Source organism: Carcharodon carcharias, chromosome 7 (genome assembly GCF_017639515.1).
Source record: "Carcharodon carcharias isolate sCarCar2 chromosome 7, sCarCar2.pri, whole genome shotgun sequence".
In the NCBI taxonomy this organism is placed as follows: domain Eukaryota; kingdom Metazoa; phylum Chordata; class Chondrichthyes; order Lamniformes; family Lamnidae; genus Carcharodon; species Carcharodon carcharias.
The window spans coordinates 90,714,365-90,732,422 of NC_054473.1; positions in this window are offsets into that span (position 1 = coordinate 90,714,365).

The window sequence follows — 18,058 nt, forward strand, 5'->3', positions numbered from 1 at the left end:
CCTTTCGCACTTCGTTTCAACCCCCGAGTCCTCTCCCAGCTTCTCTTCAACTCCCGACTCCTCTTGCGCTTCTCTTCAACTCCCGGCTCCTCTCGCACTTCTCTTCAACTCTCGACTCCTCTCGCTCTTCTCTTCAACCCCCGACTCCTCTCCCAGCTTCTCTTCAGCTCCCGACTCCTCTCACGCTTCTCATCAGCTCTCGGCTCCTCTCGCGCTTCTCTTCAGTCCCCGGATCCTCTACCGCTCATTTTCAACTCCCGACTCCTCTCACACTTCTCTTCAACTCCTGGCTCCTCACTCGCTTCTCTTCAGCTCCCGACTCCTCTCGCGCTTCTCTTCAACTCCCGCCTCCTCTCGCGCTTCTCTTCAACTCCCAGCTCCGCTCGCACCTCTGTTCAATACCTGACTCCTCTCCTGCCTCCTCCTCAACTCCTGACTCCTCTTGCGCTTCTCATCAACTCCCAGCTCCTCTCGCACTTCTCTTCAACCCCCGACTCCTCTCGCCCTTCTCTTCAACTCCTGACTCCTCTTGTGCTTCTCTTCAACTCCAGACAACTCTTGTGAATCTCTTCAACTCCGGTTCCTTTTGCACCTCTGTTCAACTCCTGAGTCCTCTCCCAGCTCCTCTTCAGCTCTCGACTCCTTTCACGATTCACTTCAACTGCCAACTCCTCTCGCCCTTCTCTTCAACTCCCGGCTCCTCTCGCGCTTCTCTTCAACTCCTGGCTCCTCTCGCGCTTCTCTTCAACTCCCGGCTCCTCTCGCACTTCTCTTCAACTCCCGGCTCCTCTCGCGCTTCTCTTCAACTCCCAACTCCTCTCGCGCTTCTCTTCAACTCCCGGCTCCTCTCGCGCTTCTCTTCATCTCCCGGCTCCTCTCGCGCTTCTCGTCAACTCGCAACTCCTCTTGAGCTTCTCTTCAACTCACGGCACCTCTCGCGCTTCTCTTCTACTCCCGACTCCTCTCGCGCTTCTCTTCAACCCCCGACTCCTCTCCCAGCTTCTCTTCAACTCCTGACTCCACTCACGCTTCTCTTCAGCTCGCAGCTCCTCTTGCACTTCTCTTCAACTACCGGCTCCTCTCTCTCTTCTCTTCAAATCCCTGCTCATCTCGCGCTTCTCTTCAACTCTCGCCTCCTCTGGCGATTCACTTCAACTCCTGACTCCTCTCGTGCTTCTCTTCAACTCCCGACTCCTCTCGCACTTCTCTTCAACCCCCGACTCCTCTCCCAGCTTCTCTTCAACTCCTGACTCCTCTCGTGCTTCTCTTCAACTCCCAGCTCCTCTGGCACTTCTCTTCAACCCCCGACTCCTCTCGCCCTTCTCATCAACTCCTGACTCTTCTCGCGCTTCTCTTCAACTCCCGATTCCTCTTGCGCTTCTCTTCAACTCTCGGCTCCTGTCCGTCTTCTCTTCAACTCCTGACTCCTCTTGTGCTTCTCTTCAACTCCTGACACCTCTTGTGAATCTCTTCAACTCCGGTTCCTTTTGCACCTCTGTTCAACTCCTGAGTCCTCTCCCAGCTCCTCTTCAACTCTCGACTCCTTTCACGTTTCACTTCAACTGCCAACTCCTCTCGCGCTTCTCTTCAACTGCCGGCTCCTCTTGCGCTTCTCTTCAACTCCTGGCTCCTCTCGCTCTTCTCTTCAATTCCCGGCTCATCTCGCGCTTCTCTTCAACTCCCGGCTGCTCTCGCGCTTCTCGTCAACTTGCAACTCCTCTGGCGATTCACTTCAACTCCTGACTCCTCTCGTGCTTCTCTTCAACTCCCGACTCCTCTCGCACTTCTCTTCAACACCCGACTCCTCTCCCAGCTTCTCTTCTACTCCTGACTCCTCTCGCGCTTGTCTTCAACTCCCGACTCCTGTCTCACTTTTCTTCAACTCTCGACTCCTCTCGCGCTTCTCTTCAGCTCCCAGATCCTTTGCCGCTCAATTTCAACTCCCGATTCCTCACGTGCTTCTCTTTAATGCCCGGCTCCGCTCGCACCTCTGTTCAACAGCTGACTCCTCTCCTAGCTCCCCCTCAACTCCTGACTCCTCTTGTGCTTCTCATTGACTCCCAGCCCCTCTCACGCTTCTCTTCAACTCCTGACTCCTCTTGCGCTTCACTTCAACACCTGTCTCCTCTCCTAGCTCCTCTTCAACCCCAAACTCCTCTCATGCTTCTCTTCAACTCTCAGCTCCTCTCGTGCTTCTTTCCAGCTCCTGGCTCCACTCGCGAATCTCTTCAACTCCTGGCTCCGCTCACACCTCTGTTCAACACCTGACTCCTCTCCTAGCTCCTCCTCACCTCCTGACTCCTCTTGCGCTTCTCTTCAACTCCTGGCTCCTCTCGCACTTCACTTCAACTCCCGACTCCTCTCGCACTTCTCTTCAACCATCGAATCCTCTCCCAGCTTCTCTTCAACTCCTGACTCCTCTCGCGCTTCTCTTCAACTCCCGTCTCCTCTCGCTCTTCTCTTCAAATCCCGACTCTTCTCGCGCTTCTGTTCAGCTCCCGACTCCTCTCACGCTTCTCATCAGCTCCCGGCTCCTCTCGCGCTTCTCTTCAGTCCCCAGCTCCTCTACCGCTCATTTTCAACTCCCGACTCCTCTCACACTTCTCTTCAACTCCTGGCTCCTCGCGCGCTTCTCTTCCGCTCCCGACTCCTCTCGCGCTCCTCCTCAACTCCTGACTCCTCTTGCGCTTCTCATCAACTCCCAGCTCCTCTCGCACTTCTCTTCAACTCCCGTCTCCTCTCGCTCCTCTCTTCAAATCCCGACTCTTCTCGCACTTCTGTTCAGCTCCCGGCTCCTCTCGCGCTTCTCTTCAGTCCCCGGCTCCTCTACCGCTCATTTTCAACTCCCGACTCCTCTCACACTTCTCTTCAACTCCTGGCTCCTCGCGCGCTTCTCTTCCGCTCCCGACTCCTCTCGCGCTCCTCCTCAACTCCTGACTCCTCTTGCGCTTCTCATCAACTCCCAGCTCCTCTCGCACTTCTCTTCAACCCCCGACTCCTCTCGCCCTTCTCATCAACTCCTGACTCTTCTCATGCTTCTCTTCAACTCCCGATTCCTCTTGCGCTTCTCTTCAACTCTCAGCTCCTGTCCGTCTTCTCTTCAACTCCTGAATCCTCTTGTGCTTCTCTTCAACTCCTGACACCTCTTGTGAATCTCTTCAACTCCGGTTCCTTTTGCACCTCTGTTCAACTCCTGAGTCCTCTCCCAGCTCCTCTTCAACTCTCGACTCCTTTCACGATTCACTTCAACTGCCAACTCCTCTCGCCCTTCTCTTCAACTCCCGGCTCCTCTCGCGCTTCTCTTCAACTCCTGGCTCCTCTCGCGCTTCTCTTCAACTCCCGGCTCCTTTTTCAATTCACTTCAACTGCCAACTCCTCTTGCCCTTCTCTTCAACTCTCGGCTCCTCTCGCGCTTCTCTTCAACTCCCAACTCCTCTCACGCTTCTCTTCAACTCCCGACTCCTCTTGCGCATCTCTTCAACTCCCGGCTCCTCTCCTACTTCTCTTCAACTCCCGGCTCCTGTCGCGCTTCTCTTCAACTCCGGACTCCTCTTGCGCTTCTCTTCAACTCCCGGCTCCTCTCGCACTTCACTTCAACTCCCGACTCCTCTCGCACTTCTCTTCAACCCCCGACTCCTCTCCCAGCTTCTCTTCAACTCCTGACTCCTCTCGCGCTTCTCTTCAACTCCCGTCTCCTCTCGCTCCTCTCTTCAAATCCCGACTCTTCTCGCACTTCTGTTCAGCTCCCGGCTCCTCTCGCGCTTCTCTTCAGTCCCCGGCTCCTCTACCGCTCATTTTCAACTCCCGACTCCTCTCACACTTCTTTTCAACTCCTGGCTCCTCGCGCGCTTCTCTTCCGCTCCCGACTCCTCTCGCGCTTCTCTTCAACGCCCAACTCCTCTCGCGCTTCTCATCAACTCCCAGCTCCTCTCGCACTTCTCTTCAACCCCCGACTCCTCTCGCCCTTCTCATCAACTCCTGACTCTTCTCGCGCTTCTCTTCAACTCCCGATTCCTCTTGTGCTTCTCTTCAACTCTCAGCTCCTGTCCGTCTTCTCTTCAACTCCTGACTCCTCTTGTGCTTCTCTTCAACTCCTGACACCTCTTGTGAATCTCTTCAACTCCGGTTCCATTTGCACCTCCGTTCAACTCCTGAGTCCTCTCCCAGCTCCTCTTCAACTCTCGACTCCTTTCACGATTCACTTCAACTGCCAACTCCTCTCGCCCTTCTCTTCAACTCCCGGCTCCTCTCGCGCTTCTCTTCAACTCCTGGCTCCTCTCGCGCTTCTCTTCAACTCCCGGCTCCTCTCGCGCTTCTCTTCAACTCCCACCTCCTCTCGCGCTTCTCTTCAACTCCCGGCTCCTCTCGCGCTTCTCTTCATCTCCCGGCTCCTCTTGCGCTTCTAGTCAACTCGCAACTCCTCTTGAGCTTCTCTTCAACTCACGGCACCTCTCGCGCTTCTCTTCTACTCCCGACTCCTCTCGCGCTTCTCTTCAACCCCCGACTCCTCTCCCAGCTTCACTTCAACTCCTGACTCCACTCACACTTCTCTTCAGCTCGCGGCTCCTCTTGCACTTCTCTTCAACTACCGGCTCCTCTCGGTCTTCTCTTCAAATCCCTGCTCATCTCGCGCTTCTCGTCAACTCTCGCCTCCTCTGGCGATTCACTTCAACTCCTGACTCCTCTCGTGCTTCTCTTCAACTCCCGACTCCTGTCGCACTTCTCTTCAACCCCCGACTCCTCTCCCAGCTTCTCTTCAACTCCTGACTCCTCTCGTGCTTCTCTTCAACTTCCAGCTCCTCTCGCACTTCTCTTCAACCCCCGACTCCTCTCGCCCTTCTCATCAACTCCTGACTCTTCTCGCGCTTCTCTTCAACTCCCGATTCCTCTTGCGCTTCTCTTCAACTCTCGGCTCCTGTCCGTCTTCTCTTCAACTCCTGACTCCTCCTGTGCTTCTCTTCAACACCTGACACCTCCTGTGAATCTCTTCAACTCCGGTTCCTTTTGCACGTCTGTTCAACTCCTGAGTCCTCTCCCAGCTCCTCTTCAACTCTCGACTCCTTTCACGATTCACTTCAACTGCCAACTCCTCTCGCCCTTCTCTTCAACTCCCGGCTCCTCTCGCGCTTCACTTCAACTCCCGACTCCTCTCGCACTTCTCTTCAACACCCGACTCCTCTCCCAGCTTCTCTTCAACTCCTGACTCCTCTCGCGCTTCTCTTCAACTCCCGTCTCCTCTCGCTCTTCTCTTCAAATCCCAACTCTTCTCGCGCTTCTGTTCAGCTCCCGGCTCCTCTCGCGCTTCTCTTCAGTCCCCGGCTCCTCTACCGCTCATTTTCAACTCCCGACTCCTCTCACACTTCTCTTCAACTCCTGGCTCCTCGCGCACTTCTCTTCCGCTCCCGACTCCTCTCGCGCTTCTCTTCAACTCCCAACTCCTCTCGCGCTTCTCTTCAACCCCCGACTCCTCTCGCCCTTCTCTTCAACTCCTGACTCCTCTTGTGCTTCTCTTCAACTCCTGACAACTCTTGTGAATCTCTTCAACTCCGGTTCCTTTTGCACCTCTGTTCAACTCCTGAGTCCTCTCCCAGCTCCTCTTCAGCTCTCGACTCCTTTCACGATTCACTTCAACTGCCAACTCCTCTCGCCCTTCTCTTCAACTCCCGGCTCCTCTCGCGCTTCTCTTCAACTCCTGGCTCCTCTCATGCTTCTCTTCAACTCTCAGCTCCTCTCGTGCTTCTTTCCAGCTCCTGGCTCCACTCGCGAATCTCTTCAACTCCTGGCTCCGCTCACACCTCTGTTCAACACCTGACTCCTCTCCTAGCTCCTCCTCACCTCCTGACTCCTCTTGCGCTTCTCTTCAACTCCTGGCTCCTCTCGCACTTCACTTCAACTCCCGACTCCTCTCGCACTTCTCTTCAACCATCGAATCCTCTCCCAGCTTCTCTTCAACTCCTGACTCCTCTCGCGCTTCTCTTCAACTCCCGTCTCCTCTCGCTCTTCTCTTCAAATCCCGACTCTTCTCGCGCTTCTGTTCAGCTCCCGACTCCTCTCACGCTTCTCATCAGCTCCCGGCTCCTCTCGCGCTTCTCTTCAGTCCCCAGCTCCTCTACCGCTCATTTTCAACTCCCGACTCCTCTCACACTTCTCTTCAACTCTTGGCTCCTCGCGCGCTTCTCTTCAGCTCCTGACTCCTCTCGCGCTTCCCTTCAACTCCCAACTCCTCTCGCGCTTCTCTTCAACTCCCAGCTCCGCTCGCACCTCTGTTCAATACCTGACTCCTCTCCTGGCTCCTCCTCAACTCCTGACTCCTCTTGCGCTTCTCATCAACTCCCAGCTCCTCTCGCACTTCTCTTCAACCCCCGACTCCTCTCGCCCTTCTCATCAACTCCTGACTCTTCTCATGCTTCTCTTCAACTCCCGATTCCTCTTGCGCTTCTCTTCAACTCTCAGCTCCTGTCCGTCTTCTCTTCAACTCCTGAATCCTCTTGTGCTTCTCTTCAACTCCTGACACCTCTTGTGAATCTCTTCAACTCCGGTTCCTTTTGCACCTCTGTTCAACTCCTGAGTCCTCTCCCAGCTCCTCTTCAACTCTCGACTCCTTTCACGATTCACTTCAACTGCCAACTCCTCTCGCCCTTCTCTTCAACTCCCGGCTCCTCTCGCGCTTCTCTTCAACTCCTGGCTCCTCTCGCGCTTCTCTTCAACTCCCGGCTCCTTTTTCAATTCACTTCAACTGCCAACTCCTCTTGCCCTTCTCTTCAACTCTCGGCTCCTCTTGCGCTTCTCTTCAACTCCCAACTCCTCTCACGCTTCTCTTCAACACCCGGCTCCTCTCGCGCTTCTCTTCAACTCCCGGCTCCTCTCGCGCTTCTCTTCAACTCCCAACTCCTCTCGCGCTTCTCTTCAACTCCCGCCTCCTCTCACGCTTCTTTCAACTCTCGACTCCACTTGCGCTCTCTTTCAACACCTGACTCCTCTCGCGCTTCTCTTCAACTCTCTCCTTGTCTTACGCTTCCCTTCAGCTCCCGGCGTCACTCACATTCGTTTTCAACTCCCGACTCCTCTCACTCTTCTCTTCAACACCTGACTCCCCTCACGCTTCTCTTCAAGTCCCGACTCCCCTCCGCTTCTCTTCAACTCCCGGCTGCTCTCGCACTTCTCTTCAACTACCGGCTCCTCTCGCGCTTCTCTTCAACTCCCGGATCCTCTCGCGCTTCTCTTCAACTCCGGACTCCTCTGGCGCTTCTCTTCAACTCCCAACTCCTCTCACGCTTCTCTTCAACTCCCGACTCCTCTTGCGCATCTCTTCAACTCCCGGCTCCTCTCCTACTTCTCTTCAACTCCCGGCTCCTGTCGCGCTTCTCTTCAACTCCGGACTCCTCTTGCGCTTCTCTTCAACTCCCGGCTCCTCTCACACTTCACTTCAACTCCCGACTCCTCTCGCACTTCTCTTCAACCCCCGACTCCTCTCCCAGCTTCTCTTCAACTCCTGACTCCTCTCGCGCTTCTCTTCAACTCCCGTCTCCTCTCGCTCCTCTCTTCAAATCCCGACTCTTCTCGCACTTCTGTTCAGCTCCCGGCTCCTCTCGCGCTTCTCTTCAGTCCCCGGCTCCTCTACCGCTCATTTTCAACTCCCGACTCCTCTCACACTTCTCTTCAACTCCTGGCTCCTCGCGCGCTTCTCTTCCGCTCCCGACTCCTCTCGCGCTTCTCTTCAACGCCCAACTCCTCTCGCGCTTCTCATCAACTCCCAGCTCCTCTCGCACTTCTCTTCAACCCCCGACTCCTCTCGCCCTTCTCATCAACTCCTGACTCTTCTCGCGCTTCTCTTCAACTCCCGATTCCTCTTGCGCTTCTCTTCAACTCTCAGCTCCTGTCCGTCTTCTCTTCAACTCCTGACTCCTCTTGTGCTTCTCTTCAACTCCTGACACCTCTTGTGAATCTCTTCAACTCCGGTTCCATTTGCACCTCCGTTCAACTCCTGAGTCCTCTCCCAGCTCCTCTTCAACTCTCGACTCCTTTCACGATTCACTTCAACTGCCAACTCCTCTCGCCCTTCTCTTCAACTCCCGGCTCCTCTCGCGCTTCTCTTCAACTCCTGGCTCCTCTCGCGCTTCTCTTCAACTCCCGGCTCCTTTTTCAATTCACTTCAACTGCCAACTCCTCTTGCCCTTCTCTTCAACTCTCGGCTCCTCTCGCGCTTCTCTTCAACTCCTGGCTCCTCTCACGCTTCTCTTCAACACCCGGCTCCTCTCGCGCTTTTCTTCAACTCCCGGCTCCTCTCGCGCTTCTCTTCAACTCCCAACTCCTCTCGCGCTTCTCTTCAACTCCCGCCTCCTCTCGCGCTTCTTTCAACTCTCGACTCCACTTGCGCTCTCTTTCAACACCTGACTCCTCTCGCGCTTCTCTTCAACTCACTCCTTGTCTCACGCTTCCCTTCAGCTCCCAGCATCACTCACATTCGTTTTCAACTCCCGACTCCTCTCACTCTTCTCTTCAACACCTGACTCCCCTCACGCTTCTCTTCAAGTCCCGACACCCCTCGCGCTTCTCTTCAACTCCCGGCTCCTCTCGCACTTCTCTTCAACTACCGGCTCCTCTCGCGCTTCTCTTCAACTCCCGGATCCTCTCGCGCTTCTCTTCAACTCCGGACTCCTCTGGCGCTTCTCTTCAACTCCCAACTCCTCTCACGCTTCTCTTCAACTCCCGACTCCTCTTGCGCATCTCTTCAACTCCCGGCTCCTCTCGTGCTTCTCTTCAACTCCCGGCTCCTGTCGCGCTTCTCTTCAACTCCGGACTCCTCTTGCGCTTCTCTTCAACTCCAGGCTCCTCTCGCACTTCACTTCAACTCCCGACTCCTCTCGCACTTCTCTTCAACCCCCGACTCCTCTCCCAGCTTCTCTTCAACTCCTGGCTCCTCTCACGCTTCTCTTCAACACCCGGCTCCTCTCGCGCTTCTCTTCAACTCCCGGCTCCTCTCGCGCTTCTCTTCAACTCCCAACTCCTCTCGCGCTTCTCTTCAACTCCCGCCTCCTCTCACGCTTCTTTCAACTCTCGACTCCACTTGCGCTCTCTTTCAACACCTGACTCCTCTCGCGCTTCTCTTCAACTCTCTCCTTGTCTTACGCTTCCCTTCAGCTCCCGGCGTCACTCACATTCGTTTTCAACTCCCGACTCCTCTCACTCTTCTCTTCAACACCTGACTCCCCTCACGCTTCTCTTCAAGTCCCGACTCCCCTCCGCTTCTCTTCAACTCCCGGCTGCTCTCGCACTTCTCTTCAACTACCGGCTCCTCTCGCGCTTCTCTTCAACTCCCGGATCCTCTCGCGCTTCTCTTCAACTCCGGACTCCTCTGGCGCTTCTCTTCAACTCCCAACTCCTCTCACGCTTCTCTTCAACTCCCGACTCCTCTTGCGCATCTCTTCAACTCCCGGCTCCTCTCCTACTTCTCTTCAACTCCCGGCTCCTGTCGCGCTTCTCTTCAACTCCGGACTCCTCTTGCGCTTCTCTTCAACTCCCGGCTCCTCTCACACTTCACTTCAACTCCCGACTCCTCTCGCACTTCTCTTCAACCCCCGACTCCTCTCCCAGCTTCTCTTCAACTCCTGACTCCTCTCGCGCTTCTCTTCAACTCCCGTCTCCTCTCGCTCCTCTCTTCAAATCCCGACTCTTCTCGCACTTCTGTTCAGCTCCCGGCTCCTCTCGCGCTTCTCTTCAGTCCCCGGCTCCTCTACCGCTCATTTTCAACTCCCGACTCCTCTCACACTTCTCTTCAACTCCTGGCTCCTCGCGCGCTTCTCTTCCGCTCCCGACTCCTCTCGCGCTTCTCTTCAACGCCCAACTCCTCTCGCGCTTCTCATCAACTCCCAGCTCCTCTCGCACTTCTCTTCAACCCCCGACTCCTCTCGCCCTTCTCATCAACTCCTGACTCTTCTCGCGCTTCTCTTCAACTCCCGATTCCTCTTGCGCTTCTCTTCAACTCTCAGCTCCTGTCCGTCTTCTCTTCAACTCCTGACTCCTCTTGTGCTTCTCTTCAACTCCTGACACCTCTTGTGAATCTCTTCAACTCCGGTTCCATTTGCACCTCCGTTCAACTCCTGAGTCCTCTCCCAGCTCCTCTTCAACTCTCGACTCCTTTCACGATTCACTTCAACTGCCAACTCCTCTCGCCCTTCTCTTCAACTCCCGGCTCCTCTCGCGCTTCTCTTCAACTCCTGGCTCCTCTCGCGCTTCTCTTCAACTCCCGGCTCCTTTTTCAATTCACTTCAACTGCCAACTCCTCTTGCCCTTCTCTTCAACTCTCGGCTCCTCTCGCGCTTCTCTTCAACTCCTGGCTCCTCTCACGCTTCTCTTCAACACCCGGCTCCTCTCGCGCTTTTCTTCAACTCCCGGCTCCTCTCGCGCTTCTCTTCAACTCCCAACTCCTCTCGCGCTTCTCTTCAACTCCCGCCTCCTCTCGCGCTTCTTTCAACTCTCGACTCCACTTGCGCTCTCTTTCAACACCTGACTCCTCTCGCGCTTCTCTTCAACTCACTCCTTGTCTCACGCTTCCCTTCAGCTCCCAGCATCACTCACATTCGTTTTCAACTCCCGACTCCTCTCACTCTTCTCTTCAACACCTGACTCCCCTCACGCTTCTCTTCAAGTCCCGACACCCCTCGCGCTTCTCTTCAACTCCCGGCTCCTCTCGCACTTCTCTTCAACTACCGGCTCCTCTCGCGCTTCTCTTCAACTCCCGGATCCTCTCGCGCTTCTCTTCAACTCCGGACTCCTCTGGCGCTTCTCTTCAACTCCCAACTCCTCTCACGCTTCTCTTCAACTCCCGACTCCTCTTGCGCATCTCTTCAACTCCCGGCTCCTCTCGTGCTTCTCTTCAACTCCCGGCTCCTGTCGCGCTTCTCTTCAACTCCGGACTCCTCTTGCGCTTCTCTTCAACTCCCGGCTCCTCTCGCACTTCACTTCAACTCCCGACTCCTCTCGCACTTCTCTTCAACCCCCGACTCCTCTCCCAGCTTCTCTTCAACTCCTGACTCCTCTCGCGCTTCTCTTCAACTCCCGTCTCCTCTCGCTCTTCTCTTCAAATCCCGACTCTTCTCGCGCTTCTGTTCAGCTCCCGACTACTCTCACGCTTCTCATCAGCTCCCGGCTCCTCTCGCGCTTGTCTTCAGTCCCCGGCTCCTCTACCGCTCATGTTCAACTCCCGACTCCTCTCACACTTCTCTTCAACTCTCAGCTCCTGTCCGTCTTCTCTTCAACTCCTGACACCTCTTGTGAATCTCTTCAACTCCGGTTCCTTTTGCACCTCTGTTCAACTCCTGAGTCCTCTCCCAGCTCCTCTTCAACTCTCGACTCCTTTCACGATTCACTTCAACTGCCAACTCCTCTCGCCCTTCTCTTCAACTCCCGGCTCCTCTCGCGTTTCTCTTCAACTCCTGGCTCCTCTCGCGCTTCTCTTCAACTCCCGCCTCCTCTCGCGCTTCTCTTCAACTCCCGGCTCCTCTCGCGCTTCTCTTCATCTCCCGGCTCCTCTCGCGCTTCTCGTCAACTCGCAACTCCTCTTGAGCTTCTCTTCAACTCACGGCACCTCTCGCGCTTCTCTTCTACTCCCGACTCCTCTCGCGCTTCTCTTCAACCCCCGACTCCTCTCCCAGCTTCTCTTCAACTCCTGACTCCACTCACGCTTCTCTTCAGCTCGCGGCTCCTCTTGCACTTCTCTTCAACTACCGGCTCCTCTCGCTCTTCTCTTCAAATCCCTGCTCATCTCGCGCTTCTCTTCAACTCTCGCCTCCTCTCGCGATTCACTTCAACTCCTGACTCCTCTCGTGCTTCTCTTCAACTCCCGACTCCTCTCGCACTTCTCTTCAACCCCCGACACCTCTCCCAGCTTCTCTTCAACTCCTGACTCCTCTCGTGCTTCTCTTCAACTCCCAGCTCCTCTCGCACTTCTCTTCAACACCCGACTCCTCTCGCCCTTCTCATCAACTCCTGACTCTTCTCGCGCTTCTCTTCAACTCCCGATTCCTCTTGCGCATCTCTTCAACTCTCGGCTCCTGTCCGTCTTCTCTTCAACTCCTGACTCCTCTTGTGCTTCTCTTCAACTCCTGACACCTCCTGTGAATCTCTTCAATTCCGGTTCCTTTTGCACCTCTGCTCAACTCCTGAGTCCTCTCCCAGCTCCTCTTCAACTCTCGACTCCTTTCATGTTTCACTTCAACTGCCAACTCCTCTCGCGCTTCTCTTCAACTCCCGGCTCCTCTTGCGCTTCTCTTCAACTCCTGGCTCCTCTCGCTCTTCTCTTCAATTCCCGCTCCTCTCGCGCTTCTCTTCAGTTCCCGGCTCCTCAACTGCTCATTTTCAACTCCCGACTCCTCTCACGCTTCTCTTCAACTCCCGGTTCCTCTCGCGCTTCTCTTCAACTCCTGGCTCCTCTCGCACTTCTCTTCAGCTCCCGACTCCTCTCGTGCTTCTCTTCAACTCCCCACTCCTCTCGCGCTTCTCTTCAACTCCCGGCTCCGCTCGCACCTCTGTTCAACACCTGACTCCTCTCCTAGCTCCTCCTCAATTCCTGACTCCTCTTGCGCTTCTCATCAACTCCCAGCTCCTCTGGCACTTCTCTTCAACCCCCGACTACTGTCGCTCTTCTCATCAACTCCCGACTCCTCTCGCACTTCTCTTCAACACCCGACTCCTCTCGCCCTTCTCATCAACTCCTGACTCCTCTTGCCCTTCTCATCAACTCCTGACTCTTCTCGCGTTTCTCTTCAGCTCCAGGCTCCACTACCGCTCGTTTTCAAATCTCGACTCCTCTCGTGCATCTCTTCAACTCCGGTTCCTTTTGCACCTCTCTTCAACCCCTGTCTCCTCTCACGGTTTTCTTCAACCCCCGACTCCTCTCGCCCTTCTCATCAACTCCGGACTCCTCTCGCCCTTCTCATCAACTAATGACTCTTCTCGTGTTTCTCTTCAGCTCCCGGCTCCACTACCGCTCGTTTTCAACTCCCGATTCCTCGCACTCTTCTCTTCAACACCTGACTCCTCTCGCGCTTCTCTTCAAGTCCCGAATCCCCTCGCACTTCTCATCAACTCCCAGCTCCTCTTGCACTTCTCTTCAACCCCCGACTCCTGTCGCCCTTCTCATCAACTCCTGACTCCTCTCGCCCTTCTCAACAACTCCTGACTCTTCTCGTGCTTCTCTTCAGTTCCTGGCTCCACTTGCGCTTCTCTTCAACTCGTGGCTCCTCTCGGGCTTCTCTGCAACTCCTGACTCCTCTCGCACTTCTTTTGAACTCGCGACACCTCTCGCGCTTCTTTCAACTCTCGACTCCACTTGCGCTCTCTTTCAACACCTGACTCCTCTCGCGCTTCTCTTCAACTCACTCCTTGTCTCACGCTTCCCTTCAGCTCCCAGCGTCACTCACATTCGTTTTCAACTCCCGACTCCTCTCACTCTTCTCTTCAACACCTGACTCCCCTCACGCTTCTCTTCAAGTCCTGACTCCCCTCGCGCTTCTCTTCAACTCCCGGCTCCTCTCGCACTTCTCTTCAACTACCGGCTCCTCTCGCGCTTCTCTTCAACTCCCGGATCCTCTCGCGCTTCTCTTCAACTCTGAACTCCTCTGGCGCTTCTCTTCAACTCCCAAGTCCTCTCACGCTTCTCTTCAACTCCCGACTCCTCTTGCGCATCTCTTCAACTCCCGGCTCCTCTCGTGCTTCTCTTCAACTCCCGGCTCCTGTCGCGCTTCTCTTCAGCTCCGGACTCCTCTTGCGCTTCTCTTCAACTCCAGGCTCCTCTCGCACTTCACTTCAACTCCCGACTCCTCTCGCACTTCTCTTCAACCCCCGACTCCTCTCCCAGCTTCTCTTCAACTCCTGACTCCTCTCGCGCTTCTCTTCAACTCCCGTCTCCTCTCGCTCTTTTCTTCAAATCCCGACTCTTCTCGCGCTTCTGTTCAGCTCCCGACTCCTCTCACGCTTCTCATCATCTCCCGGCTCCTCTCGCGCTTCTCTTCAGTCCCCCTCTCCTCTACCGCTCCTATTCAACTCCCGACTCCTCTCGCACTTCTCTTCAACCCTCGACTCCTCTCGCCCTTCTCATCAACTCCTGACTCTTCTCGCGCTTCTCTTCAACTCCCGATTCCTCTTGCGCTTCTCTTCAACTCTCAGCTCCTGTCCGTCTTCTCTTCAACTCCTGACTCCTCTTGTGCTTCTCTTCAACTCCTGACACCTCTTGTGAATCTCTTCAACTCCGGTTCCTTTTGCACCTCTGTTCAACTCCTGAGTCCTCTACCAGCTCCTCTTCAACACTCAACTCCTTTCACGATTCACTTCAACTGCCAACTCCTCTCGCCCTTCTATTCAACTCCTGGCTCCTCTCGCGCTTCTCTTCAACTCCTGGCTCCTCTCGCGCTTCTCTTCAACACCCGGCTCCTCTCGCGCTTCTCTTCAACTCCCGGCTCCTCTCGCGCTTCTCTTCAACTCCCAACTCCTCTCGCGCTTCTCTTCAACTCCCGCCTCCTCTCGCGCTTCTCTTCAACTCCCGGCTCCTCTCGCGCTTCTCTTCATCTCCCGGCTCCTCTCGCGCTTCTCGTCAACTCGCAACTCCTCTTGAGCTTCACTTCAACTCACGGCACCTCTCGCGCTTCTCTTCTACTCCCGACTCCTCTCGCGCTTCTCTTCAACCCCCGACTCCTCTCCCAGCTTCTCTTCAACTCCTGACTCCACTCACGCTTCTCTTCAGCTCGCGGCTCCTCTTGCACTTCTCTTCAACTACCGGCTCCTCTCGCTCTTCTCTTCAAATCCCTGCTCATCTCGCGCTTCTCTTCAACTCTCGCCTCCTCTCGCGATTCACTTCAACTCCTGACTCCTCTCGTGCTTCTCTTCAACTCCCGACTCCTCTCGCACTTCTCTTCAACCCCCGACACCTCTCCCAGCTTCTCTTCAACTCCTGACTCCTCTCGTGCTTCTCTTCAACTCCCAGCTCCTCTGGCACTTCTCTTCAACCCCCGACTCCTCTCGCCCTTCTCATCAACTCCTGACTCTTCTCGCGCTTCTCTTCAACTCCCGATTCCTCTTGCGCTTCTCTTCAACTCTCGGCTCCTGTCCGTCTTCTCTTCAACTCCTGACTCCTCTTGTGCTTCTCTTCAACTCCTGACACCTCCTGTGAATCTCTTCAACTCCGGTTCCTTTTGTACCTCTGCTCAACTCCTGAGTCCTCTCCCAGCTCCTCTTCAACTCTCGACTCCTTTCATGTTTCACTTCAACTGCCAACTCCTCTCGCGCTTCTCTTCAACTCCCGGCTCCTCTTGCGCTTCTCTTCAACTCCTGGCTCCTCTCGCTCTTCTCTTCAATTCCCGGCTCCTCTCGCGCTTCTCTTCAGTTCCCGGCTCCTCAACTGCTCATTTTCAACTCCCGACTCCTCTCACGCTTCTCTTCAACTCCCGGTTCCTCTCGCGCTTCTCTTCAACTCCTGGCTCCTCTCGCACTTCTCTTCAGCTCCCGACTCCTCTCGTGCTTCTCTTCAACTCCCCACTCCTCTCGCGCTTCTCTTCAACTCCCGGCTCCGCTCGCACCTCTGTTCAACACCTGACTCCTCTCCTAGCTCCTCCTCAATTCCTGACTCCTCTTGCGCTTCTCATCAACTCCCAGCTCCTCTGGCACTTCTCTTCAACCCCCGACTACTGTCGCTCTTCTCATCAACTCCCGACTCCTCTCGCACTTCTCTTCAACACCCGACTCCTCTCGCCCTTCTCATCAACTCCTGACTCCTCTTGCCCTTCTCATCAACTCCTGACTCTTCTCGCGTTTCTCTTCAGCTCCAGGCTCCACTACCGCTCGTTTTCAAATCTCGACTCCTCTCGTGCATCTCTTCAACTCCGGTTCCTTTTGCACCTCTCTTCAACCCCTGTCTCCTCTCACGGTTTTCTTCAACCCCCGACTCCTCTCGCCCTTCTCATCAACTCCGGACTCCTCTCGCCCTTCTCATCAACTAATGACTCTTCTCGTGTTTCTCTTCAGCTCCCGGCTCCACTACCGCTCGTTTTCAACTCCCGATTCCTCGCACTCTTCTCTTCAACACCTGACTCCTCTCGCGCTTCTCTTCAAGTCCCGAATCCCCTCGCACTTCTCATCTACTCCCAGCTCCTCTTGCACTTCTCTTCAACCCCCGACTCCTGTCGCCCTTCTCATCAACTCCTGACTCCTCTCGCCCTTCTCAACAACTCCTGACTCTTCTCGTGCTTCTCTTCAGTTCCTGGCTCCACTTGCGCTTCTCTTCAACTCGTGGCTCCTCTCGGGCTTCTCTGCAACTCCTGACTCCTCTCGCACTTCTTTTGAACTCGCGACACCTCTCGCGCTTCTTTCAACTCTCGACTCCACTTGCGCTCTCTTTCAACACCTGACTCCTCTCGCGCTTCTCTTCAACTCACTCCTTGTCTCACGCTTCCCTTCAGCTCCCAGCGTCACTCACATTCGTTTTCAACTCCCGACTCCTCTCACTCTTCTCTTCAACACCTGACTCCCCTCACGCTTCTCTTCAAGTCCTGACTCCCCTCGCGCTTCTCTTCAACTCCCGGCTCCTCTCGCACTTCTCTTCAACTACCGGCTCCTCTCGCGCTTCTCTTCAACTCCCGGCTCCTCTCGCGCTTCTCTTCAGTCCCCGGCTCCTCTACCGCTCATGTTCAACTCCCGACTCCTCTCACACTTCTCTTCAACTCTCAGCTCCTGTCCGTCTTCTCTTCAACTCCTGACTCCTCTTGTGCTTCTCTTCAACTCCTGACACCTCTTGTGAATCTCTTCAACTCCGGTTCCTTTTGCACCTCTGTTCAACTCCTGAGTCCTCTACCAGCTCCTCTTCAACACTCAACTCCTTTCACGATTCACTTCAACTGCCAACTCCTCTCGCCCTTCTATTCAACTCCTGGCTCCTCTTGCGCTTCTCTTCAACTCCTGGCTCCTCTCGCGCTTCTCTTCAACTCCCGGCTCCTCTCGCGCTTCTCTTCAACTCCCGGCTCCTCTCGCGCTTCTCTTCAACTCCCAACTCCTCTCGCGCTTCTCTTCAACTCCCGCCTCCTCTCGCGCTTCTCTTCAACTCCCGGCTCCTCTCGCGCTTCTCTTCATCTCCCGGCTCCTCTCGCGCTTCTCGTCAACTCGCAACTCCTCTTGAGCTTCTCTTCAACTCACGGCACCTCTCGCGCTTCTCTTCTACTCCCGACTCCTCTCGCGCTTCTCTTCAACCCCCGACTCCTCTCCCAGCTTCTCTTCAACTCCTGACTCCTCTCGTGCTTCTCTTCAACTCCCAGCTCCTCTCGCACTTCTCTTCAACCCCCGACTCCTCTCGCCCTTCTCATCAACTCCTGACTCTTCTCGCGCTTCTCTTCAACTCCCGATTCCTCTTGCACTTCTCTTCAACTCTCGGCTCCTGTCCGTCTTCTCTTCAACTCCTGACTCCTCTTGTGCTTCTCTTCAACTCCTGACACCTCCTGTGAATCTCTTCAACTCCGGTTCCTTTTGCACCTCTGTTCAACTCCTGAGTCCTCTCCCAGCTCCTCTTCAACTCTCGACTCCTTTCATGTTTCACTTCAACTGCCAACTCCTCTCGCGCTTCTCTTCAACTCCCGGCTCCTCTTGCGCTTCTCTTCACCTCCTGGCTCCTCTCGCTCTTCTCTTCAATTCCCGGCTCCTCTCGCGCTTCTCTTCAACTCCCGGCTACTCTCGCACTTCTCTTCAACTCCCAACTCCTCTTGCGCTTCTCTTCAACTCCCACCTCCTCTCGCACTTCTCTTCAACTCCCGGCTCCTCTCGCGCTTCTCTTCATGTCCCGGCTCCTCTCGCGCTTCTCGTCAACTTGCAACTCCTCTTGAGATTCTCTTCAACTCACGGCACCTCTCGCGCTTCTCTTCTACTCCCGACTCCTCTCGCGCTTCTCTTCAACCCCCGACTCCTCTCCCAGCTTCTCTTCAACTCCTGACTCCACTCACGCTTCTCTTCAGCTCGCAGCTCCTCTTGTACTTCTCTTCTCCTCTCCTATCTCCTCTTCAACCTCAAACTCCTCTCATGC